This window comes from Tiliqua scincoides, chromosome 4, assembly GCF_035046505.1.
Source record: "Tiliqua scincoides isolate rTilSci1 chromosome 4, rTilSci1.hap2, whole genome shotgun sequence".
In the NCBI taxonomy this organism is placed as follows: domain Eukaryota; kingdom Metazoa; phylum Chordata; class Lepidosauria; order Squamata; family Scincidae; genus Tiliqua; species Tiliqua scincoides.
In genome coordinates this window covers 128139722-128149023 of record NC_089824.1, presented here as the reverse complement: position 1 = coordinate 128149023, position 9302 = coordinate 128139722, and the positions used below count along the sequence as shown (strand labels likewise).

Sequence of the window (9302 nt, the reverse complement as noted above, 5' to 3'; positions counted from 1 at the left end):
GTGGGTTCACAGATAAAGGTTTTGGGAGCATTCACTCATTACATTTTGCAAAGGTTGTGATCCTCAGCATAATCACTTCTTGGCAAATTCCACTGAAATCAATAGGCTAAAAGGCAAGTTACAGGTTTCCCACAAATGTATGTTACATGCCGTCTCAATACATTTTTTCTGAACAGTTATCCCCCCTCCACCCTGCAATGTTCTAGATGAAGATTTACTTTTGCAAATACATACTGTGAAACCTAGAGGGGTTAAATCAAAGAGAGATTTGGAGCACAGAAATGGCCAATGGGAAAAGTGCTCTTACTACTCTGCTTCAAACCACAGTCTGCAATGCATGACTTGTGAATGTTAAACATGCACCAGGACATAATTATGTGCACTTGCACATAACATCATTTGTCCTTTACCTCTAATTAAAGTATTTTTAAGATCATAGTGCAACTGTTGCACAACTGTTAAGGTGATGTGAATTATTTAAAACTCTTTTTTATGCTATTCTCTGTGTGTGTGTGTGTGTGTGTGTGTGTGTGTGTGTGTGTGTGTGTGTGTGTGTCAGAGAGAGAGAGAACATACAAATGGCTATTTGCAATTGCACAACAGAAAGCAGTTACCAGAGGAGAACATGACCTGTCAATCAACACACGCATAAGTGGACAGCACAACCTCCTTCTGAATTCCCTTGTTGAAAGCTGTCAACATTCAGAGGCCAGGTGTCAACAAGGGATCACTGATGCAGGAGTGAACTTCAGGTTGCATTCCCTGGAAACGGAGAAAAAGAAATGCTGTACTTTCCCATGCAAGGGTGGCCTACCTCTAAAGGAAAATGCTGGGCAATGCTAACTAGTGATAGCATACAATTGATGTGATAATGGATCACAGATTTACTTAGCTGACACAAACCAGCTAAAGCACCATTTGAGGAACTGAACCACATTCTTTAGAGGAAAAGCTGTAAAGGCTGATGGGGCTTCAAGGTTGGATAGGCAACAACATGTGAGCTGAGCCATCCAGTTTCTATATGGACATCAAGTGTGTACATGTTGGCCTCCCCCAGGAGGGTGAGATGATCTCTAGTTGTGGGTTGTTCTCTCCAACTTTGAATGGACTTCTCTTCAGCTCAGTGGTTCCCAAACTGTGGGACCCACAAGTGTATCGCGACCCAATTTTTTGTGTGATACATAACCGATGCAGCGGATTAGGCTACATTCAGCAAGTTCTCTCTGTACCCTAGTAAAATTATTAACTTAAGTCAGTTTGCTTAAGTCAGTGTTTAGCAGTACTTTAATCTCTCAGCTCTGCTAACACTTTGTACTTTTGTCTAGAACAGATAACAGGTAGAGCTTGTAACCCTCACTTGAAACCTTAATCCTGTTGAGGCCTTACACTGCCAGAACTAGCATTCTGGCAACAAAAGGCCCTATACAACAATGCAGGAGCTGGGCCACCCTCACACACTTTTAGGCAATTGCCACAGTGTTGTGCACACATCAGTGGCTCTTTAATCCTCCACAAATGCCCACAGGTGATGGTGAAGGCATGTCACGGCTTGAGAAGGCAAGGAAGAGTTTCAGGGAAACGGAGGAGGGGAGAAGGACTAGACAAACCACAACACAGCATCCACTGAATTTCCATTCTTCCTTCTGAACCTTTCCCCTAGGAAAGCACCCACAGCCCTTGCCTACCCCTTGAAAATCATGCAGCTTCTTGTCAGCACTCCTTTGGATCACCAACTGAAGCCTCTATTTCTTTTTTTGTCACCTTAGTAGCTTTTTGCTCGCAAATAGGAAAACGCAGCTTCCTGGCCATCTAGCCCCATGTCTCCTGCGTCAATGCATACTGAATTTTAGTGTGCAGTATTGATGCACTGTGCATACTGAATGAAGGTTGCCAGGCAGACCAAGTTCCTACATACATGTTATGCAATTCCCTTTGTGGTCCGTGTTTTCTCCTGTACAATCCAGTTTTTACTAGGACTTGAGATGGTTTGTATTACTTGTTTCCATTTTACAGCCCTTGCACATACCTTTCAAAATATATATGTGAATGGTGAATACTTGCCCTCTCATTCCTCCTGGAAAAGATACTGATTAGCACCAATTCTAAGTCATCTCGGCTATGCAGACCTTCCAGTAGGAAGCCTTATGAGAGATTACCCACATCCTCTTAATATACACCACTAGGCTGTCAGCTCCTGTAATTTTAAAGTACTGCTAGCTTGGTTTACCCCGGATTTGCTAAATAGTTAGACTTACTGGAGATGTTTCCACTGATGGAACTCATAGGGCTCTTACACTACCATACAGAGTGAAACACTTTCAATCCTCTCCAGACTCCTTGTGCCAAGCTGAAACACACTCTTCTGTTTCCTTAGGTTTCTTGAGTATTCTAACTTTCAGCTCCAAAAAAAAAAAAAAGTTGGAACTGTTGCTCAGTAAAATAAATAAATAAATATCCAACCACCACCTTCTAATAATCTGAGCTGCTCAGCTCCTAATAACCATATCTGCTTCCCTTCACACTTTCTCTGTTACCCTCCAGAGATCCAACATGCCACCACTTTGAGATATATGCTCTTTCTATAACACAAACTGCTCCTGCAATCAATGAGCCACAGCAAACTGGAAGTATGATGACCCTGTTCCATAAATATAAACCTCCTTTCTTAGCTCTCCAAGCTATTTTGCAGTTATCGTTTGTCAGTTCCAACTCCCCCCCCCCCATCTTTCAAGGGCCAAACACAATTAAATCAATTAAACGAAAGGGGTCCCGCTTTTGTAAATTTTATTTTGGTTAAAGTAAAGTTCTGGGTTCCATTAAATGAATGTGTTTCCCTGACTTTCGATCCCTACAAAAATGTTAAGTGTTGCTCTTAATGTTCTGCTAGAAATAATTGCCTCCCCTGCTGACAACTTGTCAAATTTTAAAATGATGCAATTTGATAAGACCCAGATAGATTCCTGTGGTTTGTGTATGGTTTTTTTTTTTTCCTCCATGAGGTTATAGCTACAAATTTACTTCAGCCCATAACAGCTGCACTCGGTGGAGCTTCAGCAAACACTGTGATAGGAACATATAATTGTTTTTCAAAAGGATGCAGATGATTAAGCGAGTTTTATAACTCATCTACAATGTTAAAAATGTCAGGTTTTAATTGGACACCGAGGGTGAAAATAGATGAGATAAAAAAGATCTGTGATCAGATTGCCCATCTCTATTTTGTTGTTGTTGTTAAAACAACTGCAGTGGGGGAGATTCAGCTTAGAACCATGATAGTGAGGAAGGGGGACGATGACACAAATCCTTTCTCCTGTGCCATTTTCCCAGTAAAATTTTCCTACTACCATCCTGAAGGCACTCTTTGCCAGTTAAGGAAGACTTATGGCTACACAAAAGTCTTCCTTAACAGAGCAAATAGCATAGAAAACTAATATAAAATACGTGGGTGAAAAGCATATGATATTTGCAAATTTGATTTTAACCATGCTTTGACCACATCAAGCCATTTAACAGTACATACACCCACAACAGATACTATATCACTTGGGATCCCTCCACCTTCTTCTTAATTGAAGACCTAGCTAAGTGTGTACCCTCAACAACAAAAATGCACAAGTTACATGGAAATATAGTGATGATTTGGCCATAAAACCAGCCCAAAAACACCTTTTCACATTAAAATCTGGAAAACATCCTCAGATACTTAGAACACAGATCATCATCATCTCTCTCTCTCTCTCTCTCTCTCTCACACACACACACACACACACACACACACACAAGCAATTTCATGAGGCATCCCTTATAATTGAGAGCTTCTTTTTCAGCTATAAAATAAAGTTAACCCAGGTTGAATATGAAGGCAGCCAAGAGGAGGGCTGCTTTCAGTCCCTGTAAGACAAGGACCAAGGTAATACTCAACTCAGGTAGGAGGCAGATTGAACTTCTGTCTAGCAAGAACTACACTGTAGAGCAGTGGTTCCCAACCTATAGGAGCTCAGGGACCACTAAGGCAAAATTTGGAGATGGCGGGGACCACATGCAACCCCCCCCCACCCACGCACACAAAAAAGACAATTAAACTTGTAATACATAAGAAGATTAGTTAATAATGTGATGGTTGTGCTTGCATTTGCTTCACTAGCTGTGAAAGTCTTGGGTTTACATGGAATACATGGAACACAAAATAATCCCCCCCCCCAACTCAGAGGTTTTCATACCCACCCAATTCAAACCAGTCTCTTTCCCCCCACACCAGACCACATTATGCACAGCCCTTGCCTCTTTTAAGTGTGGAAAAACACCTCAAAAAGGGAGAGGGTAAGCACAAGGGGATTATAGACAAGTCGTGCAAGGTAGTTAAATGAGCCAACAAAAAGCACACACATCCCTCCACAGTTCCTTTTGTTACATAGCCCTGGCTCTGCTCCCTCCACTTGTGAGTCCAGAGTCCTTAGGAAAGTGTTCAACACAAGTTAGGCAGGTCGGTCCTGAAGGAGAAGCACCAGCTCAGAGCAACATCTCAGAATGGCTGCTGCATGTCTCAGGAAGAAAAGTCCTTTTGGTATGCACTGCAAGGTCTTTAGGGCGGGGGAAGCCACTTCCTATTCTAATTGCTGTCATGCTCTAGCTGTGGACTACTTTGGTTGGAGCTAAGAGAGTGTGAGCAAGCCTATAGGTAGGCTGCAGCCACAAAACAACAGCTGCCTACTCTGCCATTAGTCTCTGGAACTCCTTGCCCCAAGATGTGATGATGGTGTCTAAACTAGATGCCTTTGAAAGGGGACTGGAGAAATTTCTGGAGAAGTCCATCACAGCCACAGTGTGACTAACAGCCCCATTCTAGGCATGTCTACTCAGAAGTAAGTCCCATTATAGTCAATGGGGCTTACTCCACGGTAAGCATGCATAGGATTGCAATCTGAGGAGACAGGCAAACTGGCCAAGTGTGGGGTGGGGGAGGGCTCTCCATGGACAAAGCTGCTGCTGCTCTCTGAGGAGGAAGAGTCAGGGGTTACACCTGCTGTACTTGGCTATGGTGGTGCCTGTTCTGCAACTTCTGGAACTGCTTCTCCCCAGGTGGGCAGCTCACAGTAAGACAGCAGAGACGCTGCCTATTTCCCTCTCCAAAAGGGGTGCAAAAACCTGGTTGCCTGGATCCCTTGCTCCACCCCGGGTGTTAGAAGAGCACATCCAGGGTGCCCAATCCTGCCAAATGGGGAGGGGGTACCGGGGCTGGGGTTTGAGCATACTGTTTCTCCCCTCTCCTGTTGCCACACTGCCTCCAACTCCCTTCCTCTGTGTTCCCTGGCCAGCTGGAGTCTGCACTCCCAGGGAAATCACATCCAGAGAAACCCACTCCCAGGAAACCCTCCACCCCAGCCAGCCAGCCAGCCAACCAACCAGATGCCTTTGGGAGCCTGCTCCTTCTCCTCCTCCTCCTCATTACTCCCATTCCTCCCCCTTCTCAGGCATCTCTCCTCCTCCCCCTCTGGCCCCCCTCCTCCTCAGGCCCCTCCCACCCACCCACCTGCCCGCCAAAGGGACTTCCCAGGCTGGTTGGAGTCCTGATCTGACTCCTGAGAAACCAGGCTGCCAGGGCTCACCTGAAGGCACAGGGTCAAGGAATGGAGGCAGTGGGCGGCAGGGCACCTCTCCTCTACATGCAGCTGAGCCACAAGGCTGCACAAACGCGCGCACACCTTACAAGGTGCCTGTGCTTCACTTTTTTGCTTCTCTGGGTACTCACAGACAAGGAGGGAAGGGAGGGGGAAGGCAGGAGACGAGAAAAGCTATGCTCTGATTGGCTCTGAGCTGCTCTGAGCTGCTCTGATTGGCTGCTGGTGCTGCAGAGGCTTTTTTCTGCCTGGAAGGGCATTTTTTTTCTTTTTTCACCAGAGACGTCGCGGACCATCTGGGGGGACACTGCAGACCACCAGTGGTCTGCGGACCATGGGTTGGGAACCCTAGCTGTACAGTGTGCAGCCCTGAAGCTCTGCAATGCGGTGACAGAGGGACCAATGGAGTTTGCAGTAGTGATGTCAACAGTAGGTGCCACTGACCAGAATAGAGAGTTTCAGATCAACTATCCGCTGCCATAAGGACTGGGTAGCTCCTATCAGCCCATAAAAGGGACACATACTGAAGGAAAGAAGGGAAAGTAAGGGGATGACAGAGCAAAAGAAAGGGGGAGAAAGGAGGGAAGGAGAAGAGGTGAGCAGACGAGGGAAAGAGAGAAGGAGACAGAAAGAGGGAGATGTCAGAATGGGACTGAAGGGAAAGAAAAGGGAAGGAAATCAGAAAAGGAGGATATAGAAGGGGCAAACAAGGTGAGAATAGACTGGCAGAAAGAGAGTGGACTGGATCCCATGACTAGCAGAGTTAGGGCGAGAAGGGAGGTTGAAAAGTACAGAGACAGTGGTGGGTCAACAGAAGGAGATGCAACAGGTTAAAAGGCCGGGGGGGGGGGGGAGAGAGAGACAGTGTTGACAAACAGCCACCTGGGACAGCTGAGACCAACTCAGTGAGCAGAGGCTGCCTAAGAGTATGACAGGTCAAGGGAACACTGATAGTGTTGCTGTGGGGTCATGCCCAGAGCCATCTCCTTTCCCACCATTGGAGAGATACCACCATCACAAAGGGCTGGCCCAAGATGTTCTGATACCTAAGGCAGGATGTCAAATGCTGCCCCCTTTACCCAATGACATGCCAGCTTCTACTCTTCCCATTCTTCAATATTCTAGCTCCTCCCATCCTAATTTCCTCTCTGTCACCCTCTGCAGCAAGGAGAAAGAGGAGAAATGGAGGCAATTAGCTGGGCAGAGTTGGGCACCCACTACCAATCTTCAGCCTTTGGTGACTGCTATAGCTGCCCTCATGGATGGGCTGGCTCTGTCAGCCCTGCATAGATTCTTTTCAAGTCACCAAGAAGGCTAGGTTATTGGATACCTACACCACTCCCTGCCACAAATAGGCTGAGATATCTCAATTTGAAAGGAGTATTGATGGGCCAACCAAAATAAATTACCTAATCAGTCAGTAAGGATTGTACTCTCCTGGAAGTGGGGAGTGCCAGAACCCCTAGATGGCTTATTGGTTAAACCCCTCTCCCCTCGTTTGTGTTGATCCCCAATTAAAACCTCAACTGATAAGAACTATGTTGTCTCCAACTCTCCTTAAAGCAGTGTTTCTCAAACTGTGGGTCGGGACCCACTAGGTGGGTCATGAGCCAATTTCAGGTGGGTCCCCATTCACGTCAATATTTTATTTTTAAAATATTAGACTTGATGCTACCATGATATGTGGCTGCATTTGGGAAAATGTTACAGATCTGTACTTTTAACAGGCTTTGAACAATGACAGTAAATGAGACTTACTCCTGGGTAAATGTGGGTAGGACTGCAGCCAGGATTGTTAAAAAATTTTCCTGCTTGATGATGTCACTTCCATCATTACATCAATTCTGATAGGTCCTGACAGATTCTCATTCTAAAAAGTGGGTCCCAGTGCTAAAAATTTGAGAACCACTGCCTTAAAAGATGCAGTTGGCCTGTACCAACTCATTGGGCATGGAGCTATCCCTGAGGAGAAGAGAAAGATGTGACATATACTAAAAGCTTCTTAGCTCTAAAACTACAGAGTTAAGAAATATGAGACCAAAATGCTGTATAAAGCCTCTCTGTTGGAGCGGAGAATTTGGATTGGGACCTCCGCACTGAAGGGGTGTGGTTTTTTTAATCCCTTTCCACTGCATTTTCACGATGAAGATTGTTTTCCCACCCAACACTACTATGTTGTCCATACTTAGAATAAACATACTATTTTGCCATAGAATGGTCCCCCGTTTCTTCATTATTTGTTAAGTGCACATGAATAATATAATATGCATCAACCATTACATTTTAACTTACTTCCAAAAAATTCAAATGTTGCCTTTCAAAATGTGTATATGAAAGATCATATTTGATTTGAGTCATTTCTGCCCAATGTTGCATATATGCAACAGGGATCAAATGTGTACACCTGTGTGCTGTTCAGAAATGGGTTAATAAGTGCTTGGCAAGAAGACTTACTAGTCCAACAACAATTCTCTCACAGAAAAAAGAAACTCCTTGTGAAATACAATCCTGAGCATGTTGTTACAGAAGTCAATTCACTGAGCTAGATGGAACATATTCCCTAGAACAGTGTTTCCCAAACTGTGTGTCAGGATCCACTAGGTGGGTCGTAAGCCAATTTCAGGAGGGTCCCCATTCATTTCAATATTTTATTTTTAGTATATTTAGACTTGATGCTACCATGGGATGTGACTGCATTGGTTGGCAACCTTCAGTCTCGAAAGACTTATAAGCCTACAGCACCCAGTATTCCCAGGCGGTCTCCCATCCAAGTACTAACCAGGCCTGACCCTGCTTAGCTTCCAAGATCAGACAAGATCAGGCATGTGCAGGGGGGAAATGTTACAGACCTGTACTTTTAACAAGCTATTCTGTATATCCTTTTAACAATGATAGTAAATGGGTCTTACTGCTCAGTAAGTGTGAGTAGGATTGCAGCCTAGGATTGTTAAAAATGCTTGATGATGTCACTTCTGGTCATGACATCACTTCCAGTGGGTCCTGACAGATTCTCATTCTAAAAAGTGGGTCCCAGAGCAAAATGTGAGAGAACCACAGAAAAAGGTTCTCTCACATTTCTCTCACAGAAAAAGGCCATAGAAAAAGGTTAGACTTGCAAGTCTTTCATCTATCAGCTACACTAGATCCAGAAGTTTATGGCTTTTCCTTCCTGGGCTTGAACTGTTCATCATATTAGAAATTAACATTTTGTTTGTTTGTTTTAGTGAATCTTCACCATTCTTATATTAATACTGGAGACTTGTTCTCTTTTTTACTCTCAAGTCATAAAGCAGGGTGAATTCAAAAATATAGAATCATTACTAGATTCCCTGGTAGCGACAAACTCCAACCCATCTCTTCAACAGTACAGCTCTTAACTCTTGTTAAAATGCCCTCTCCACTCCCTCTTTGATTACAGGACTGAAGCCACAGGAGAGTATTGGAAAATTCAACTCCAGATCAATTCAGCTTCTTCTAACATTTTATCAGATAATTACAAGGCAATGCCGGCATCCATATACTACTGTAAAAGAAGTTCAGACAAATGTGATCCCTACTACATTCATTTACTGGAAAATCCACTTTTAACAATGAGCAGCAAATAATGTTTTGGACAGTGACATATAAACTATGAAGAATGATAAAGGTCCTGGTGCCTAAGGAAAAAGTGAAGTCAATCTAGGT

At 44.2% G+C, this 9302-nt stretch overlaps 1 pseudogene; it reads right to left on the bottom strand.

Moving 5' to 3' along the window:
- Positions 1-8348: 8348 nt before the first annotated feature.
- Positions 8349-8467, bottom strand: LOC136649961 (5S ribosomal RNA; annotated as a pseudogene).
- Between the last annotated feature and the right edge of the window lie 835 nt (positions 8468-9302).